Below are 21,934 nucleotides of genomic sequence, written 5' to 3'. Positions count from 1 at the left end.
GTGAGGATTAACTTACAGGATTGCTCTACTCAAATCTAGCAAAGTGCCCAGTGCTTAACTGCTTAATAAATGGTAATAGGGTATTTAAGGGCCAGCTTCTCTTAGGTGGGTTAAGAGCTTAGATGAGAACTTGGCAGAAGGGAGAACCTTGGCAGATGTTGCTGAAGAAGGATATCAACAAAGAATTATACTAAGCAACAAAAGAGGAGTCCTCCTCCCTAAGCTGAGAAGCCTTGGGGGCTGCACCTTGCTTTGCTGAAGAGAAGAAATGAGAGAAAAGAAGTGGTCTGCTAAAGTATGACAGACACAGAATTTAGATCACAAGTATGTCTTGTTAAATATTTCCATTGTGAGCTATGAAAACTTTAACTGAAACATCTGCCAGCAGATCACATTCTCTTTATGAAAAGTCTATTCATTCATGAAATGTGATCCTCTCCTCACTGGAAACCTGTGAGAAAAGCAGAGATAGATGATAGAATCTCTCCTACAAATTAAGAAACAGAGAACCAAAGAATAGTTTCACATTTCAGGCCCTGGCCATCCAGTAAAACATGGTAGGCCCAACAATATAAATCTTCTGATTTGGATTCCAAAATTCCTTCTTCTAGATCCATGCACATTTTTGCTGAGAAGCACTGTCCAATGAGGAATAAGAATCCTTTATGCCATTTCATTAAAATAAACAATTAAGTGGAGAATATGAAAAGCAGAAGCTATAAAGAATGGGCTCATAGATGCCATGACATGGAAGATTTTGAATAGAGCCAGCTTCAAATTCTGGCTATATTACTAGTTGCATGAAGCAGATAGGAATCTTATAAATTTGCAGTGAGCTATGATAATTATGTGTGTGCAATCATTGAGCTCTGTGCATGGCCTGTAAGTATTAATATATGAAAGGTACAAATAACTCTGCTAAAGTTTCACCCAATGAATTGTATTGTACACTACTCCCCTCTACCTCCCAAAGCCATACAGTCAGCATTGGTTTGGCCAAGCCAGTGATAGATGGCTCAGAACTTTTAGGGCAACTTGCTCAAATGCTAGACAGCAGTCATTAGGAATGGCCTTCTTACATTGAGTTTAAATGTGCTAGTGGTCAAATGTGCTCACTGTTCTATGGAAAATAGGCTCTATATACTATTTCAACATATGATATTTCCTTTGAATTTCAGTTCTTAATATATTCAAAATATATATCGTATTGTACCTAATCTTCTTTAAGCTTAACATTTCAAGGTTCTTCAACTGGTTTATTAAGTAACATAATCTTCAGATGGTTTTCTAGGTCTGTGACTCATTGTTAGCACAACTCTTTCGAAAAATAAAAACTGAGGCACCAGGGTGCCTCCGCCAGTTAAATGTCCAGTTCTTGGTTTCAGCTCAGATCGGGATCTCACAGCTTGAGGGATTGAGCCCTGTGTCGGGCTCTGTCGTGACGGTATGGAGCCTGTTTGGGATTCTCTCTCTTCTCTCTCTGCCTCCCCTTCACATGTGCATGTGCTTGCTCTCTCCCAAAATAAGTATTTTGGAAAAATAAAAACCGGTTTGCTTGTTTAATCAATCCCACCAGTTCTATTGCCAATAGCAACATACATGTTTCTCTTCTAGCCATACTTCTTAAATACAATTGTCTTTGTTTTCTCTCTCCCACATTGTTTTCTTTCTCTCCCTTCTTCTCTGTCTCTATCTCAACTTAATCATGTGTGCTCTTGCACCTCTGTGAGTCACACTCTTCCTTGAGCCATTTTGTTCATGCAGTTGAATGAATTTGCTACGTATAACATCTGTACTTGGTCCTAAACCTTTCAAATATTTCATCCTTTCAGAGGTTATATCAATGGGTACAAAGGTCATATCTTTCATCTTTATCCTTGCTACATGTCTGAGTTTTAATCATCCTTTACTACTTAAAAGCCTTCTCAATTTTATTCTTTGCCGTTTGGTATTGAGAAGTAATTTCCTTTCCCAATTCTAAAGATCTCGGAATTAATGAATTCTCTCTGCTCCCTTCCATTTTCACTTACAAGCTGGGCAACAGTTTTCTGAAACCATCTTTTTATTAATACGTTGCCAGATGGATCCAGAAGTACTAAATTCTCTTTCATGGCTGTTTTCTCTTAGACTCACAAGTTCATAAGATACATGATTTTTTTCCCCCCAAGTTACCACAGATATTTTTTTTTTTTTTACCAAGTGCTTTGCCTCTGCAAAATAGAAAATAAGATCTTTCCAACTTCTGATCCATTTTCTTAGCACCTGTCAGCCAATTACCCCTACTTCAGAGTTTTGCTGCAAGAGTATCTGGTTTCTAGATTCCTTTACTACATTAGTCAGGAGAGGGAAGGTTGTGCTTCAGCAGTCAGCAAAGTCAAACTCTCAGCACTTAAGCCAAATAAAATATTTTCACTCATGCCACGTCCATGTCTCCTGAGGGCTCAGCTCCATGTCACCCTCAATCCAGGGTCTAGCATGATGGAGGAACTGCCACCTGGATTTTGCCCAGCTAAAAGCTGCTGGCTAGAAGATGCACAGATCACTTGCATTCAAATTCTGTTGGCCAAACAGGCACATGAAAAGATGCTTAACGTTGCTCTTCATCAGGGAAATAGAAATCAAAACCACACTCAGATATCACCTCACGCCAGTCAGAGTGGCCAAAAGGAACAAATCAGGAGACTATAGATGCTGGAGAGGATGCGGAGAAACGGGAACCCTCTTGCACTGTTGGTGGGAATGCAAACTGGTGCAGCCACTCTGGAAAACAGTGTGGAGGTTCCTCAAAAAATTAAAAATAGACCTACCCTATGACCCAGCAGTAGCACTGCTAGGAATTTACCCAAGGGATACAGGAGTACTGATGCATAGGGGCACCTGTACCCCAATGTTTATAGCAGCACTCTCAACGATAGCCAAATTATAGAAAGAGCCTGAATGACCATCAACTGATGAATGGATAAAGAAACTGTGGTTTATATACACAATGGAGTACTATGTGGCAATGAGAAAGAATGAAATATGGCCCTTTGTAGCAACGTGGATGGAACTGGAGAGTGTGATGCTAAGTGAAATAAGCCATACAGAGAAAGACAGATACCATATGTTTTCACTCTTATGTGGATCCTGAAAAACTTAACAGGAACCCATGGGGGAGGGGAAGGAAAGAAAAAAAAAGAGGTTAGAGTGGGAGAGAGCCAAAGCATAAGAGACTCTCAAAAACTGAGAACAAACTGAAGGCTGATGGGGGGTGGAGGGAAGGGAGGGTGGGTGATGGGTATTGAAGAGGGCATCTTTTGGGATGAGCACTGGGTGTTGTATGGAAACCAATTTGACAATAAATTTCATATATTAAAAAAAAAATTCTGTTGGCCAAACCAAGTCAGATGACCATGGACAACTTCAAAGTTGGGTAGAAGCAAAAGAACCCTAATGCAAAATGAGGAGAGGCAAGAAAGGGAAGATAGCAATCAAGAGACTTTGGTATCCTGCAAGGCACAGGGTGGAAATACTTCATAAAGGAGGAGAATGCCATCGGCAACAACCAACATGAGTGAGAAGTAAAGATGAGGACTTGTAGATAAGATGGTGACATGATTGGTAATATTTGAGGAAAAAGATTCTATGCCAGGAACACTGAGGGACAGCGATCAACTCACCCTCATTAATACAAGTTTAAATTTACCTGAATTGCCTGAAAGTTTGCCTACACGCACAATGGACATTTCTATAGACTCGGGATTGCAATGAGTGGAAATCAGTCTTTTAATTTTCAAATAGACTCAGATCCCTACTGAAAATCAGTAAGTTCCATATTTTTCATTCAGAGCTTTTTCAGTCCACCTGGATTGTGGAGGAAATTTGGAGGCCCACACAGCTCAAAAAAAAGGTTCAGCTTTCTTAGCAGAAGTCAACAACTGCCGGTTACTATCACTACCACACACAGTCTTGTAAGAATAAGGAGACTCGGCCCCACAAATGATGTCGGTCAACTGCTGATCCAGTTTCCTGACCAGGTTCTTAGACTTTCAAGGACGGCCCATTCTATTGCTTTAGTGCTAAAACCAACTGTGGGTACTCCTCACTAGAGTTCTTAGATTTTGCATCTTGGTATCTGCTTCTTTCACTCCCATATGCAGCCATGACTTGGAAGACTGTCCTTCTCAATAATGATGTCATATTTAAGGGTGCCTGGGTGGCTCAGTTGGTGAAGCATCAGACTTCAGCTCAGGTCATGATGTCACAGTTCACGAGTTCAAGGCCCAAGTCAGGTTCTGTGCTGACAGCTTAGAGCCTAGAGCCTGCTTTGGATTCTGTGTCTCCTTCTCTCTCTGCCCCTCCCCACTCGTGCTCTGTCTCTCTCTCAAAAATAAACATTAAAACCATTTTAAAAAATGATGTCATATTTGGCTTATGTCTTCGTCCCATGCAGACTAAGCACTACTTTCCCTTTTTCCTGGGGGGTCCACACCACCAAGACTTGTGATGTATGACCTTCCCGATGCTTAAAATCCTAACAGTCCTATTTTATCCCCTTTCTCAGATAATGGGCATCCACACATAGCTTTCTAGAGGCTGTTGACACCCTTCTAAGATCTTGTATGTGGGGAGATTGGGAGAATGCTGCTTTCATGAACTCAAAATGAATTTATTTCCATAGATATGACCATGTTGACTTTGTCACAGCCCTCTCATAGGTAAAGGCAAGCAAAACAAAACAGAAACCGATCAATAAACAAGCAAAACCTACATAATCGTTGTCTCCCGCAGAGCCTCCCATTAATTGTTCAGAGTAATTGTTCAGAGGATTCTTTATCAGTGACCATTTTATATTTTATAATTAATGTTTTAAAATGTAATGTTTTAGTAATAGAAAAGTAAGCTTAAATATCCAGATGCACTTGGCAATAAATGTTTGTTGAATGAATCCATGAATGCTATGCATCCAGTATTACAGACTGTTTATAGCTCTAAACAGCATCATCAATGCACCAGAAACACGTAGAAATACCTGAATTACCTGGGAGCATAACGGCAGCTGCTATATCAGCAGTTATTTTGCCAGTTGTTTAGAGGCTGCGAAAATTAGCACAAATTGGCAGAAACACTAGCAATATATCTAGGAGCCATTTTTGCCTAGAATAAAGGTGATTTCTTTAGATAAAACACTGTCTGCAGGATCACAGAGGATGAGAGGCACACTGAGCAGAGATCAGCATCAAATAAGTACCAAGAACAAAAAGCTCTGTAGGAGAACTCCGCACAATGTACTGCTAAGTGGACTGTGACTAAGCTCTAATATCACACAGGCAAATGTGTAATTTGCTTACCTATGATGACGGGGTGTGTAAGTATTGAGGCGATTTAAGAAAAAATTGAAAGGCTACCCAGACTGATGGGTAAGTGTACATGCACATATTCAACAGGATCAAACACATGGAATTTATTGTGGATTAGGCACTGAACTAGATTCTCATCACACGGGAGTGGACCTGTCAGAACCCAACCCTCTTGAAACACACAACTCTGAATTTAGTACACGCTTCGTAAGAAATTCCCTTGAGGAAAGCTAGAAGGGAAAGAAAAATCAGGATGACTTTGGTGATGAAAGACTGTACTTTCAGCCCCAAAGCATGAGGTCAGAAGTCACCCCAAATTTGTCAACACCAATTCACCTCCTTTATTCACAGCCTTCTCACCCCTGTTGCACAGGTGCACACATAGCTTCGTGCATTCATTTTTGGTGACAGATGGACACCCTTGTGCCCATTCCCTGCTGGATCTTGTCTCCTTTTTCCTCCTCCCTTCCCAAGTTAGTTATCTGAGACTGCTCACCAAGTCTCCCTGTGGCACTTTTAATCTAATCTTCTTTGTAACGCTGAGGTGAGGGTCATTTATAGATATTTTTCATAAAAACAATATTTCAGAGAAAATGAAAACCAGAACCTTGGTGGTCGGTCAAAAAGCCCATCAGGGCAATCTCCGAGGTTTGTCTCCCTCCACTGTTCAACCAAGGAATCAGCAAGACATTTATTTCTCTGCTTGCTTAGTCCCAGATGCATTGACCGGTGCCTGATCACCTGTTTAAATAGGGCAAAACCGGAGAGAAGGGGTGAGAAGGAGAAGGGCACTACTGTTTGGATCTGTCACTTTAGGATAACCCTAATGCTGCTGTCGCTGATGCAAAATTCAACTCTAAAGAGCTGACAACATGCATTTTGCTTTCACAAACTCTCTCAGCCTTTAATGGAACCTTTCCCCTTGGTAACAATCTCAGAATCTATCCGGGGGGGATGACTGGCTAAGGAGGAGGAAGGCAGAGTTAGCTGAAGCCAGGTCTCCCCATTCAGACTCTGTCACCCTCTGGGCGTGTGGCTTGCCTGCCTTTGAGAGGTCACAGTCACTACCTAAATGTCAGTGTCTTCACCTTTCAAAGGAGAGAGGAATCTGCAAATGACAAGTTGAACAGAGTAATAAAATTTAGGAATTGGAAGCGAATTTAAACATCATGTAGCCTGACTTCCTCGCCGTCTTACAGGCAAACTAATGCAAAGAGTGTCACAAACCTGCTGCTCCTTAGAATCTCTTGGGAAGCTTTTTATGAAAGTACCATGTCCAAGCCCAGTTTACGGCAATTCCCATTTAAATGGTCTGGGACAAGGCTCATATTGGTCTTTTTAAAGGCTCCCTAAGTGATGCTGAAGTGCAACCCAAGAGCAAAACAACACAGAGAATGACAACACAAAAGCACGGGCCTATAGAGAAGGGACACGCTGCTCAATTCTGCTAAAGGAGCTCCTGAAGAACAGAACTGGGATAGGAATGCACATTTAACATTCTAATACAATGCTGTTTCTTTATCTTCAATGGGCAGATGACCCACTCTGTCCAGCTGGGTGCAGTTTCTCCCTCCATTCAGCTACCAGAGCAGTTGTCACTTCAAGTGATTTATTTGCATCCTTTATATAGACTCTGAAGAATGTTACCTTCTCAAGAGTGGAGACCACATCTACATCAGTCTATACTTTCCCTCTTGCTAGGGACTGTGCTACTGGGTAGTACACAAAGAAGTACATGCTGAACACTAGATTTCACCAATCCCTCTCTTCCAACCCACTTCCATACATCTCGTACCTTCTTCCCGACCTTCTTTACCCCAAGCTGTCTTGTCTTCTGCATACTTCCCCCACATTCCTTTTTCCCCCTCATTGCTTTAATGTTTCAGGCCTTAACATCTCTGTCAAACATTATTTCCTTTTTCTCGGGCAAAGGAACCTAACCCATTGAGCATACCCCCAAAGTACCAGCCACAATTACTAAAACAATTAGTACCTCTTGGGTATCTTGGGATTAGTTTCACTCTTCACTTATTCTTGTGTTTAAAGGGCCATGAATGGATAAGCTCTTTTCTCCAAGGAAGCAAATGAAATTCCCTTGAGTCAGCCCCAAATCTGTTGTACATTCTGATATTTGCTTCTGTTCCATTATCCAATTACATTTTGCTCTTTGCTGTGAATATTACCTGTCTTCCACCTGCCATGCCATCTAACACGCACACCTGTCTTATAGTACACTGATTTGAAATACCTTTGCTCTTGTTATTTATCCAATACCAACTTTCCTTTTTTTTTTTTTTTTTTTTTTTTTTTTTTTTTTTTTTTTTTTTTTTTTTTGTTAATGTCCTTCTTTCCCATATTTCAGGGGCAAGTAAAATTCTAGGTTGTTTTTTTTTTTTTTAAGCCTTCCCTGGAGGCACCTGGGTGGCTCAATGGGTTGAGTGTCCAACTTTGGCTCAGGTCATGATCTCCTGGTTTGTTAGTTAGAGCCCCATGTCAGGCTCTCTGCTGTCAGTGCAGAGCCTGCTTAAGATCTTCCTTCTCCCCCTCTCTCTCTGCCCCTTCCCACCATGTGCGTGCTCTCTCTCTCAAAAATAAATAAGCATTAAAAAATTAAAAAAAGACTTCTCTGACCTCCACCTCCCAAGCCTCTATTGATATCTGTCATCTCAACACAACTGATTCAAAATCACCTGTCTCATCAGGTGAGCACTTAACATAGTGTTAGTAAGAAACTATTTTTATTCTTTTCCCAACCAGAATGTAAGCTCAAGATATGAGATCTTTCTTCTGCTTCTTCTCTATCCCCAGTGTCTTCCCAATACAGTCCTGGGAAAATAATAACATGATTATCAGAAGCCAGAAGTACTGTACACTGACTCTGTTAGATTTTACTCTAAGCATCTTCTAAGATTGACAGGTTTAATCCTAACAACCGTAGGAGGTTATCCTCATATTACAGAGAAAATGATACACAGAGAAATCAACTAACTCAAGTTTACATGGCTAGTAAGTGGCAGAGACAATCTAACTTCAGAGCCCATGCTTTATATCACTGTGTAGTACAGTACTTATGTGCTCATTGTGTGGTTATGAAAAACAAAGAAGATGGTAATGTAAGTCGCTTAGTACAGGGCCTGGCACACAATTCCTCAGTCAAGGGTAGATACTGTTATTACATAGAACAGTCTGGGCTCTACTTCTTATTGTGTGGTCTTGCATAGATCACCAATAATCTCTGTTATCACAGGCTCCACACGTGGTGGAGTTGGACAGTCAGCAGGGGCATTCAAATGCATGGGAGTGTTATTTTCATATGAGGAACATTTCTGATTGCCATGATGACTGGGGTGCTACTTGCCTTGAGCGGGGGTGGGGTAGGGGAGGAGGCAAGGACATTAAATACTGAGCTCTTTTCAGACCTGTACAACAGAGGTCATTCTTGCCCAAAACTCAAACAGCACTCCCAGTGAGTAACACTGGGCCAAGTATTTTTAAGGTCTCTACAAAACTTTAAACACCACAGCTTTAATATTGGGCTTTTTGCTAAGAGATGATTGCCTGTCAAAAGTTCCAACCTTTATCACTTACTAAAAAATCAGCTCAGCACTACTCATCAACTAGCCAGTATTTAAAACACAGGGTTATGTATTTATAATTAATATGGATTAGATACTATTTTCCATGCAGCCTGGAAGATAAGTAAATTTGGAGAGCCACACAGCTGCTCAATAATGTAAATGATGCCTATTTAAAATAGTGTATTGCATTGCCTTTTTAAAGTGTGGGAAGTAGTTTGGCATAGTTGGAAAAGTACAGTCTGGAAGCAGGGAAACCACTTCCCAATTCTGACTCTATTAATTATGAACTGTGTCAACTTGGGCATATCATTTACCTTTGTGGGACACTGTTTTCCCAAATGGGAAATTAAAGCAACAGAGTTTGTGTAAGGATGCTGTAAGAATTAAAGTGACTGTATTTGGAAAGGCTGGTACTTGGTGGCTCCATAAATGGTATCCATAATCATTTCTACTATTTTCATCATGCAAAGGATATATATTGGTTTTTCCTACCGTAATAAAATGGGAAATGCAATTTGGAATCTGGGCCTTGGAAGATAATTAAGTTTTGGTCTGGTGGATAAGTGGGCAACTTTGTGACCACAGAATGCAATGGCCCTAATGTGTGTTTTCATTCATTCCACAAGTATTTCTTGAGCTGCTGTTGCATACTACACACTGTAATAGGCATCTACAGATGAATGAAGATGAACTCCTAGAGTTGGCACTCTGGAGGATTTTGCCTTGTATCTCTATAAGAAGTTGTGACCACAGGCTGCATTTGCCAAACTTGCTTTTACAACGTTCAGGAACATCATCCTAGACCTATTGAAATGTTTCTATTCATCAGCCTTATTGCTTTTGCAAAGAAAGTATGAATCCCCAAGTTCATTTAATCCAGGAATTTCACTTTCTGTAATGTAGCACACAAGTGCGCATGCACATGTGTGTAAGTTACCTATATGCCTCAATAGCATGAATATCAATAGGCACAGGACTAACTCGTGGTTGCCTTGCTTTTTCTCATTATTAAATTTGTTTGTAAAGATCCTTGGTCTATTACCTGAAAAAAACGATTTAGTAGTAAAAAATGCTTAGGAAATGCAGGGCTTTGCTGGGTCTTTAATGTGCATCCAGATTCTCTAAGAGGCTGATACACTGTATTGAGCATTTCACAAATAAATTTGACCTGGGGACCCTCTTAATATTTTTCCTGTTACATCTGACTTGATAACAAATGCCTGTAAAATCTTACATACCTATTACTCTTATCTCATGGCTTTCACTGACATATTTAGTGAACATTGTTTTGAACACATGGCTTATAAGATTATGTTTCTCTTCCTGGAAAAGTGAGAAATAATTTTAATTTTTATATCTGTGGATAGAGCAAACTAATTTTATTTTCAATTTAAGGATATCAGGAGACATTGCAACCAGTATTCAATGTTTGAATTATTTCATTTAGGTCTCTTTTTTTCTCTGCCACAAAATACCAGTGATCTTTGAGTGACAGCTAACAAATGAACCTCATAAATTTGCACTCATCAAATAAGATTTGGATGTCTATTATAATATATGTGCTATATAGTCCGCATTGAAGAAAGATAATTAAATTATGGCTCATGCCTCAAGGAGCTTATAGTCTAATAGAGATGACAGTTATGTTAATAGGCAATTATAATATAAGTAAATATTAGAAATAAGTCACAGAGAAGGAAGTGATTATCTGGTTGGGCAAATATCTGGAAAAAAAAGTGCTTATAACTAAGGCTGATGATTTATTGCAACCAAGTGGATACTATTTAAACAAAATCCCTCTCTACTTAGAGTTTAGAAACAAAGAAACAAGAGAACATCATAACGACAGTAGGTCAGGATACTTGAACTTCTCTTATCCACCTCAAAACTTTTCCAGGAGTGACTGGATGAAGACTTACTGCTTCATAGAACCTATGAGAGCCATTGTACTTTGAGGAAAGACCGTGACCACCTAAAATAAGAAATACCTACAGTTTTTAAAAAAATTTTTAATGTTTATTTTTGAGAAAGAGAAAGAGAGAGACAGAGCATGAGCAGGGGAGGGGCAGAGAGAGAGGGAGACCAGAATCCGGAGCAGGTTCCAGGCTCCAAGCTGTCAGCACAGAGCCCGACATGGGGCTCGAACCCACAAACAGTGAGATCATGTCCTGAGCCGGAGCCAGATGCTCAACTGACTGAGCCACCCAGGTGCCCCACCTACAAACACACTTTGAATTCCACCTCAAGAGAGGTGGATAACGTATCTTCACTCTACATTACCACCCCATCTGATAACTGTCAAAACCATTTTCCCCACCGTACCCCCTAACAATGCTTCCCTTAGTTAAACCCAATTTGTGGAAAACATATCCCTGGAAAACATTGATGCTATCGGCAATAATAGTAGTTCTTCATTACATTTTGCAATGTCCTGTATTCCAGTATTTAATTTGAACCTAAATCCTGCTTGTTGGTTTCTATAATCTACATTGTATAATTAAGAGTACTAAGGCTCAGTGATATCAAATAAGTAACTTCATGTCACACAATAGCACGGATGCTACAAATCAGTGGCACAAATCCACAGTTGCCAGTCATTTGACGTAAATTAGGTATTTTGGGTTTTTTTTTTTTAACCAAATTTTGTGAAGCCTGTCTAAATACTGAGCTACCAAGAAAGCATCCTAAGTATAAATTTTGACTTAGGGCCATTATTATTTGTGAATTAGAGTTACCTTCTCAAGTTATGCAGAAGGTGACATCAAAACTATTCTTAAACAAAACATCAGCCTAATAGACCCATTAGAATTTATATACTGTTATAATTGAAAATAATAATAATCTTCAAAGTTATATAACTCACTTAACTGACTAGATCATGAGTTCTGAATGTTAACATGAAACAGATTCTTGAGATCTTACTCAAGGTTGTGTGAAATTGTCACCCAATTAACTATAATTCCACTTCTTTCTCACTCAGAAAAGCATACTGGAGTTTGAGTGACAATATAATGCATAAACTTAAATCTGCATGATCATAAAAAGTAAGCTATTGCAACCTTTTATACCTTAACCATTATTTTTAAGACTAATCTTAATGTTCTTCAAGACAGACAAAGTCTTACCAGGGTGCCACAATACTATGATTTAGACTTTTGATTTATCCATTTATCACATTTGTGGAGTTTTTTGCCTTTATAAAGTCATTGTTTTAAATTTTTTTAATGTTTATATATTTATTTTGAGAGAGAACAAGCATGTGCATGGGCAAACAGTGAGCCAGGTAGGGGCAGGGAGACAGAGAAATCCAAGCAGGCTCCACGCTGAGCCCAACGTGGGGCTCAACCTCATGAACTGCAAGATCATGACCTGAGCCACAATCAAGAGTCAGACGCTTAACCAACTGAGCCACCAGGCCCCCATAAAGTCTTATTTTAAAAGTACCTTCAGATATCAACATAGTTATTTAATCCTTGGCTTTCACTCAATCTTATTTAAAACTGACCAGCCCCTCCCCTGCTCACCCTCTGTCTCTCTCAAAAATAAAATAAACATTAAAAAAAATTTGCACCAAAATATCTGATAATTATAATAATAAAATGACTAGATAACTAGTATTGCTTTAGTGTTTTATAATTTACCAAGTACTTTCACACCTGTTATACTTGATCCTCAATAATTCTGTAATGTGCTCAGCAATTCCCATTTTACAGATCAAGCTGAGATTCATAAAGGAAATGTTGGAGATATGAAAAATTATGCTTATTGGCACTCTTATCATTCTAAGGTTAGTATGCCTGTAAAAGAGAAAAACTTTGGAACATACAAATCCAGGGGGAATTATCTCAGCCACCAAACCTGGGATTCTTAATTCCAATTGGTTTGTTCTGCATCAATACAGTTAATTAATATACAACTCCAAATTAGCTTTCGCAGGCAGGGAAATGTCAGCGGGTTTCTTCTTGTCCTCCTGCTAAGTGGAGGACATTAAATCATTATTACACATAATAGTTCCTAATTTGCAGGTGGAAATATTAGCTCCCAAATGCATAAAAATCATTCTGAGCCTGAAGGTCAATAGTTGCATATCAGATTGTTTTGGTTTCCTGCTGGTCACTTTACAACATGGTTTAATGGTTACCATAGTATCTTTCTTCCATAGTGAATTGTGACCTGAACTTTAACCTTTCAATTTTGCTTAACTATGAGGTAGCTAGGAAACCAGATTATCAACTGCATTTTTCTAACATAGGAAAAGAATCCCAAAAAGGTTAAATGACTCACCAAAGGTCACACAGAAAATTTGACTGCTCTGTGGACCTTCCAGATTGGTGCAGGCTTTGGAAGGAACTGATCCACGTATATCTTCTTGCTTATCTAAGTGTCTCTTCTCTGCCCTTATAATTCTACATCCCATGACATTCAAGAAGACAGTGGAAAATGCATGGCTTTACCAGCAGCAAACATACCCTGTAAATAAGACTGCCATTAGTGGGGGACTCACTATTGCAGTATTTTATCTGCTGGACGGCCAATTCATTAAAACAGATATCTAGTGTTTTAATCACTCTGCCAAACCACCATCTGTTTTCATCCCTGCCTCTCCCAATCCTAAACATCCCCCATACCTTCTGCCATGGTCCCAATCAGATTTTGGTATAGGAATGGACAGCTTGCAAGTGGAATGTCAGGGGCCCATGCAATAATTCATCTTTTGGGCATGACAGAACAAGCTGTTGGATGCTGTGAATATGCATAGCAGGTCTTGCTGGGCAAAATCCTAGATCTGAAAGGAGAATGGCTCCCACTTGGTGGAAACAAATGCTTTCTTCCTCTCCTCACTCGACTCAAAATGCTTACCAATCCCTAGAGAAAGCCTAAGAAATATTTCAGAGCCCAGGAATAAGCCTCTTCGATGAAGGGGTTGTGAATTCCAATACTTAGGAGATGAATCGAGATCAAATGTGTCATTTATTATTAGAAATAGGACTATCATTTAATAGATTCTTACTATGAGTTAAGACAATGTTAATAAGCACTTTACATAATCTCATTTTAATTCTTAAACTTCCTGGGTAGTAGGTTATATTCCCATTTTATAGATGGATCAACTAAATGAGACTCTGGGTACTAAATGACAGAATGGTCACAGCTATTAAATGACAGAATCTGCATTTGAACTTGTGTTTCTTTGACAATTAAATCCTACACCCTCAATGACTATATTACCTGTCCCCCTGTCAAGTTTCATAATGCCATGGAGATATTAACAATGGGCTGCTTTCAGTGATAATTTTATGTTATATGCTATGGCTTACAGTATGATTGCCTTTTTTATTTTCACTGTAACTGTTAACAAAAACAAACTCTAGTTCAGAAGGTTAAGTTATTTTGTACAAAATTATTCAGCAGAATCTCAGTAGGATAGGTCTTTTGGTGTCCCAGCCCAAAGCTTTTTCTAAGCAAAGTTTAGCCATGAATACACGTCCAAGCCCTTGATAAACTGGGCAATTTTTTTTTCCAAATTAGGAATGAGCCTCAGCCTTGCCACCTCTCCACTTTTCTAATCTGCAGAGGCCAGGTGCACATATTCATGTCCAGCAGTGTACTGGAGCTATCTCATAATGGTCCAGCATTCTGGGTTCTATAAAGTCAAATTGGTAGACCAGGCAGGTCCAGCAACATAATTTACAGGCTCCAAAGCAAAATAAAAATGCAGGGTACCTTGTTTCAAAATTATTAAGAACGTCAATTCGGCAACTATGGAGCATTAAAGCATGGGAGCCTTCTGAGTGTGGGATACTGGGCACCTGCACAGGTCACATGCCCATGAAGCTGGCTCTGTCTAAATCTACAAGAGAGGTCCTGTTTTCCTCCACCTTACTCTTCTCATATTACCCAGAGTAGAAAGAATGTTAGAGTAAGAGGCTCTAGTCCTTGGTCTTGGTTTAGGGTGTATGGTTAACTCGCTTTTTAATTTCAAGTTTGTCATTTAACCTCTGGTGCTAGGAGTCCTCACAATCTGTAAAGTCCACCCAAACCGTCCCAGCCTATAATACGTAGGCCTTCCAATTGCCTCCCTTGCTCTACCTCATTCATCTTTTCAATTTCCCTTAGTGCCGAAGCAAATCTGAAACTTAGTTGGCCTCCGTAATACTGTACCACAATCAACCATGTTTTTCACTTTTCCCAGCCTCATCACATGCTGGGGAGTCACTTCTCCCACTGCAGTTACCAGGTCACCATAGCTCACGCCACATCTTCTCATCAGCTCAGATGCCTACCCTGGGCCATTTGAAGAAAGTTATTTTAAGATTGTTAAAGAGACAAAAAAAAAATGTTCCTGTTTGTTTATTCTAACAACTCCATGATAGTGAGGGGAAATAGCAGGAGATTATCCCCTAAGGGACACATTTGTTAAAATCATGTATTTCTTAGTTGTTTTTTTTTTAAACAAAGGTTTCTGTATCATGAAGATAAGCAAAGCCATACTAAAATTGCTTATTTAGGTACACTTCAGAATAAAAGTCTTTCTTCAAACCGTAACCTCTATCTTGTGAAAAATTACAGTGATACCAACCTAACCTATCTTTTCTCTATCTCCAGTTTTCCTCCACTTGTCCTCTCTACCAAAAATAAATAAATTTATTCTGCTTTTATCTCACTCCCATTCCTGAGTCCAGACTGAATTTCTTTCCTTTTTACTTTAAAACTCTCTCTGAGTCATCTTCAGATCCCTCAGTCCCCCAACCTCTATCACCACCACTGCCGTCGTCTCCTACCAATGACTTTCAAAAACGTTTCTCCCTACCTTAAGGAGTATATTTTTTATAGCTCTGCATTAAAAAGTCCTTGCTTTTTGTTTGAGCTAGATTTGGGAATTTTATAAAATGTACTCCTTCAAAGAAGAGCTCAGATTCCTGCTTTCCGACTAAACTTTCCTGACTTCTATCCATCCAAACTGATGTGATCTTTTGCTTTGCACAGCCCTTTCAGAATATTTATCACTTCTTAAGGTTGGTTAAAAGTATGTATGCACATGCCTCATCACCCCATCTGGCTTGTAGGCAACATGAGGACAAGAAAGCATGTCTTGATTAGATTAGAGTCGTGGTGAGTGTTTGTTGAGTGAATGACTGTGAACTGTTATCAGAGAGACAAGTTAAAACAGGAACAAGTGGAATAGACTCTTATCTCAGCTGACCTCTCCCCCTTGATGTTCCTTGTTCATGTATCTCAACTTCTGAGTCTATCAAAAGCCAAGTGAAGAGGCTGTTTCTCTGAGATCATTCGTCTGTCCTGTTAATTTGTGTTAAGTGGTACTATATCAGAGCCAAGCTTTTAAGTCCATTAAAAGTCTTACAGCTTCTCTCAAAGTTGAGAACACTATTAAAGACAACATCAATCCTGTAGCTCTGCTCTACACTCAGGACAAGCTGATGCTTTCAGTCCAGGTCTCAAGATCAGCTTCAGGACCTCCAGAATAACCCTATGGAATGACAGCAGGCTGTGGAGGGTCACTTCTTCTGAGATAAGAAACAGGCTGTCCTAAACCCAAGAATCCCTCATAAAGATATCAGCTGGAGAAGAAATAAACATGCTGGTGATGAGGCATGTGCATGCTATTATCCTCAAATGCCCTCATCTCTCAAGCTTTATAATGCACTTTTTTAAAACTCTTTTTAAAAACAACAAATTTGACAGGCCAGACACAGCTCACTAACCTGGGAGATTTGTTTTAAAAATACTGATTTCCACATACCATCTGTAGAGAATTTCCGGGGTGAGGCTCAAAATTGTGTATTTTTAAAAGTTCCCTATGTGATTTTTATTTGTAGCTAGGGCTTAGAACTCCTGGAAGCCTATTGCAGACTGCAAAGCAATTTAACATCAGCTATTATTTCATTTGGTGTTTACAGAAATAGCTAGGAATAGTATTCCCATTTTAGGAATGAGAAACCAAAGCTTGGAGAGATCTGATGACTTAACCTAGCATGAGTCCTAACTTTGGTCTTCAGTTAGAACATAAGCTCAGGTCATCTGAATCCCAGTCCAAGGCCTGCCCACTGTTCACTTTGAGATCTTATAACTGTAGTTACCAACAAATTATCATGAACTAATTTATCACACTGTGATAAAAAGGATGAGAAACTAGGGTAGTACATTTTCAACAGAAGAAGAACCACACGAGCAAGAAAAGTTTATATGATGGGGAAGCCCTCATTTATTTTTTTAATTTTTTTTTACTGTTTATTTTTGAGAGAGACAGACAGACAGTGAGCAGGAGAAGGGCAGAAAGAAAGAGAGACACACACGCAGAATCTGAAGCAGGCTTCAGGCTCTGAGTTGTCAGCACAAAGCCCAATGTGGGGCTCGAACTCGTGAACCATGTAATCGTGACCTGAGCTGAGGCTGGACGCTTAACCAACTAAACCACCCAGTTCCCCTGGTGGGGAAGCCCTTTAAAAGCCTTCTTCTATTTCCATTTTTCCTATTTTTTTTTCTTTCTCGTCTCCATCACAGCTTTTCTTCTTTCTTCCCAGGCAATGACTTAGAACCATTACCAATACGAAAAAATGTTAGATCACACAGTTTCAATTAAAAAAAAAAAGAAGAGGATGGGAATGAATTGTGCACACATGTGCCAAGGTTCTGAACTATTACTGTTATGTGGAGGGTTGCCCCTCTTCTCATGTTTTTTGCCCCTGTCTTTCTAAAAATTAAGATCCTTCTCCAAAGATAGAAAGAAGTGCTGATTTGATCAGTTGGAGTGCAGGCCTTCTACGGGGCCATATTTTACAATTGTGTGGGTTTACTCTGCCCCAAAGATTAACACCTGTGTGCATCTCTTGTCTCTTCTTAATAAGACATACATGTACATATGTATTTGGAACTTCAGTGTATGGGAGGCATGTCAGATAAGTGAAGAAAGGAGAGACTATTTTCAGGGCACCTGGAAGGCTTAGTTAAGTGTCCAACTTCAGCTCAGGTCATGATCTCACAGTTTGTGGATTCAATACCCGCATTAGGCTCTGTGCTGACAGCTCAGAGCCTGGAGCCTGCTTCACATTCTATGTCTCCCTCTCTCTCTGTCCTTCCCCTGCTCATGCTCGCTCGCTCTCTCTCTCTCTCTCTCAAAAACGAGATAAATTAATAAACATTATTTTTTTGAAAAAAAGAGACTTTTCAGTTAAGCTAATAAAATGTTTATTCATATAGAAAATGATAAAGTTGGACAACTCTGTCACTTCGTATACATTATAATTAGAAAGGAAAAGATTTATTTAAAAAGTCCAGAATCTAGGGGCACCTGGAGGGCTCAGTTAGTTAAGTGTCTGACTTCAGCTCAAGTCATGATCTCATGGCTCATGGGTTCGAGCCACAAGTCAGGCTCTGTGCTGACAGCTCAGAGCCTGGAACCTGCTTCAGATTCTGTGTCCTCCTCTCTCTGCCCTTTCCCCACTTGGACTTTGTCTCTCTTTCTCACAAGAATAAGCAAACATTTTAAAAAATGTAAAAAGTCCAGAATCTAGCTATTTATCTGCAATTTGGCCAATAGCATCCTCACTGGTCCCCATAACGTTACCTTGACCCCAGTGTCTCATTTCAACACTGCAATCTTAGCGATACTTCTAAAAAATAATTCAGAACCCAATAGCTTAAAATCTTTAATGCTTACCAAACTCATTAGCAATGTAATCCAAAATCCTTAATATGGCTCATTAAGATGTTTCATGATTCTACCACAGACTACTTGCCTGACGTCAACTGGTAAGGTTCCATTTTCCATCAGTCAAACTACTGTAGATGCACTGGCGTCTTTGCTCTTTCTCAAATAGGCTGAGTTTGTTCTTGCCTCAGAGCCTTTGCACTTATCCTTCCTTATCCTAGAATATTCTGCTTATAGACATCTATATGATTTTTCTTCATTTTCTGAAGGTATTTGATCAAATTTATTATTACATAGATCTTCTATGATCACAAATGTATACTTTTTAAAAAAATATTTATTTTGAGATAGAGAGGGAACATGAGCAGGGGAGGAGCACAGAGAGAGGGAGACAGAATCCCAAGTAGAATCTCTGCTGACAGTGTAGAGCCTCATTCAGGACTCCAACTCCTGAGTCATGAGATCATGACCTGAGCCAAAACCAAGAGTTGGACGCTTAACAGACTGAGCCACCGAGACACGCCACAAATATATACTTTTCATGTCTCTTCTGCCTATCATTGTGTCGACCACAGTGTCTGCACTTAGAATTCATTAAATTCATTATCCTCCATTCATTATTCTACTACCTTTTTATTTTATTATTTTCTATTATCATTGGACATATGCTGAATCATCCTATATTAATAACCACAAATTTTTGGTGTCATAGGTAAAAAGAGATTGATTATAATAAGGTTTTGTTTATTCTAAAGGTCTGTCTTGGGCTGGTGGAGGGGGTGGCTCTGTTCATCTTACTCAAGGACTCAGGAAAACAAGCAACCACCATTGAAATATTTCCAGTTACTCTGTCAATAGAAAGAGGTCTGATCAAACTCAACCTAGAAATCAGCTTGAATATCCCTTCATGGCCATATTTATTTCATCTTCTGTGAAATTTCTGCTTATAAATATTGCCCTTTTTATTGCATTTGTCTTCTTAATAATTTGTAGAAGTTATTTATTTACTCTTGGTACTAATCCTTTCTTAGCTATGTGCATTGTAAATATCTTCTCCCCATTTCTCTAGTCTTTTCATTTACTATAAGGTCTTTTGACAATAAAGAAATGTTATTGGTTCTGTTAGAGAAAATGTATTACCAAAATCCATCTCCTATTTCCAGATGAAAGCATCCAAGTTATCAGTCTTTCCTTGTCAAGATGGAATCCTGGAGACCAATTAGGAGACTATTAGGTAGTGGTTATCAAATTAGAAAGAAATAGTTGGGATCTGGATAATTTGAGAGTAGAATGGAAAGAATTTCATGATAAATTAGGGATAGGGAAGGTACATAATGAAGGAAAGGGGAGTCAAATATAACTTTAAGATGTTGGGCTTGGCCAATTAGAAGAATGAGTAATATGTTGAAATTACAAATGTAAAGGAGCAAATTTGGGGAAGACAGTCAAGAGTTTGGGTTTGGTCATGCTTATTTTGAGATATTATCAGACATCTAAAAGCAAATAGATGAGGCACATGGATAGATGTCACAGAATTCATGGGTGATAATGAATTTAGACATGAACATTTGGAAGTCGACAGCATACAGAAGGCATTTAAAACTGTGGGATAAAATACACATACTTACAGAATTTGGTAAATGGTGCAGAGAAAAAAGTTCAAAGACTGAGCTTCCAGGAATTCCAATATGTCCTAATCAGGATAAAGAGGAAAGTAAAAAAAAAAAAAAAAAAAAGGAGGAGGAGGAGGAGGAGGAGGAGGAGGAGGAGGAGGAGGAGAAAAGAAAAAAAAGAAGAAATGGCCAGTGAGATAGGTGGGAAACCAAGAGAAAGCAGTGCTCCAAAATCCAAAGAGAGAAAAATTATAAAAATAAGAGAGTGATCAACTCTGTCCAGGTAAAAGAGCGAGACAAAGAAATTACAATTACGTTTGGCAATGTGGAGGTTTTTGGAAAACTTGACAGAAGTAATTACAGTGCACTTTGGTGAGTGGAGTTTAGTAGAGTGGTTTGAGAGAGATTGTAAAGCTAGGTGATGGGGAAAATATAAATAATTTTTGTGGAGAAGGTTTTTATTTGTAATTTTGGTTTTGTTTGTTATTTTTTTAGGGGAATAGGAAAATATAGCAGTAATTGCATGGAATTTGATAACAAGGAAGTTTGGGTTTTTTTTGTTTTATTTTTCTGTTGTAAAGAAAAGAACAGCAATTGTACTACTAGGTATTTACCCAAAGGATATAAAAAATACTGATTCAAACGAATACATGTACCCTGATGTTTATAGCAGCATTATCAACAATAGCCAGATTATGGAAAGAGCACAAATGTCCATCGACTGATGAATGGAAAAGAAGATGCAGTGTGTGTATATTGTATATATGTATATATATATATATATATATATATATGTATGTATGTGTACATATATATATGTACACACACAATAGAATATTACTCAGCCATCTAAAAGAATGAAATCTTGCCATTTGCAATGATGTGGATAGAGTTAGAGTGTATTCTAAGCAAAATAAGTCAGAGAAAGACAAATGCTATATGATTTCATATGTGAAGTTTAAGAAATAAAACAGATGAACATAGGAGAAGAGGAAAAAGAAGAGAGGGAAACAAACCATAAGAGACTCTTAATGGTAGAGAACAAACTGAGAGTTGACCGAGGGAGGTTAGTGGCACATGTGCTAAATGGGTGATGGGTGTTATGGAGAGTACTGGTTATGATGAGCATGGGGCGTTCTGTGTAAGTGAGGAATCACTAAATTCTCTTGAAACCAATGTTACACTATATGTTAACTAACTAGAATTTAAATAAAAATTTGAAAAACAAAAGGCAAAATCCCAAACCATACAGCATGACTCTATGCCAGTAGGAATGGCCTAGTAAAAAGGAAAAATTTGACAGTGAGAAAGCATCCTTCAGTGAGTAAGATGCAAAGGGCTGGCTTAAGATAGGACCATGGACAGCTAGTCCACTAGAGCTGAAAATGAAAGAGCATATGAGGATATAGAAGCAGACGTGTTAGTACATTTAGGGAGGGAGATTTTTATATTATCCCCTGCCTTTCCAGATCTCAAATTCCATGATTATACCCCAGTACCCTCATGTAATTGACCCCATTAAATAATGGTGGGGGTGATTTCCCAATGTCATTTAGAAAATTATAGACACATTCAGGGCCAGAAATTTAGTCTTCTGATGACCATATCTGCAATATTTAGTTCACTCATACATTTATTAGGTAGATTTTTATTGAAATCCATTTGCCAAGAACTCTTCTAGACACTAGGAATAAGTAGTGAATGATATGATTTCTTTCAGTATATTTGAATCTA

This window comes from Panthera leo, chromosome D4 (genome assembly GCF_018350215.1).
Source record: "Panthera leo isolate Ple1 chromosome D4, P.leo_Ple1_pat1.1, whole genome shotgun sequence".
Lineage (NCBI taxonomy): Eukaryota > Metazoa > Chordata > Mammalia > Carnivora > Felidae > Panthera > Panthera leo.
Note: the sequence above shows the minus strand (reverse complement) of the source record.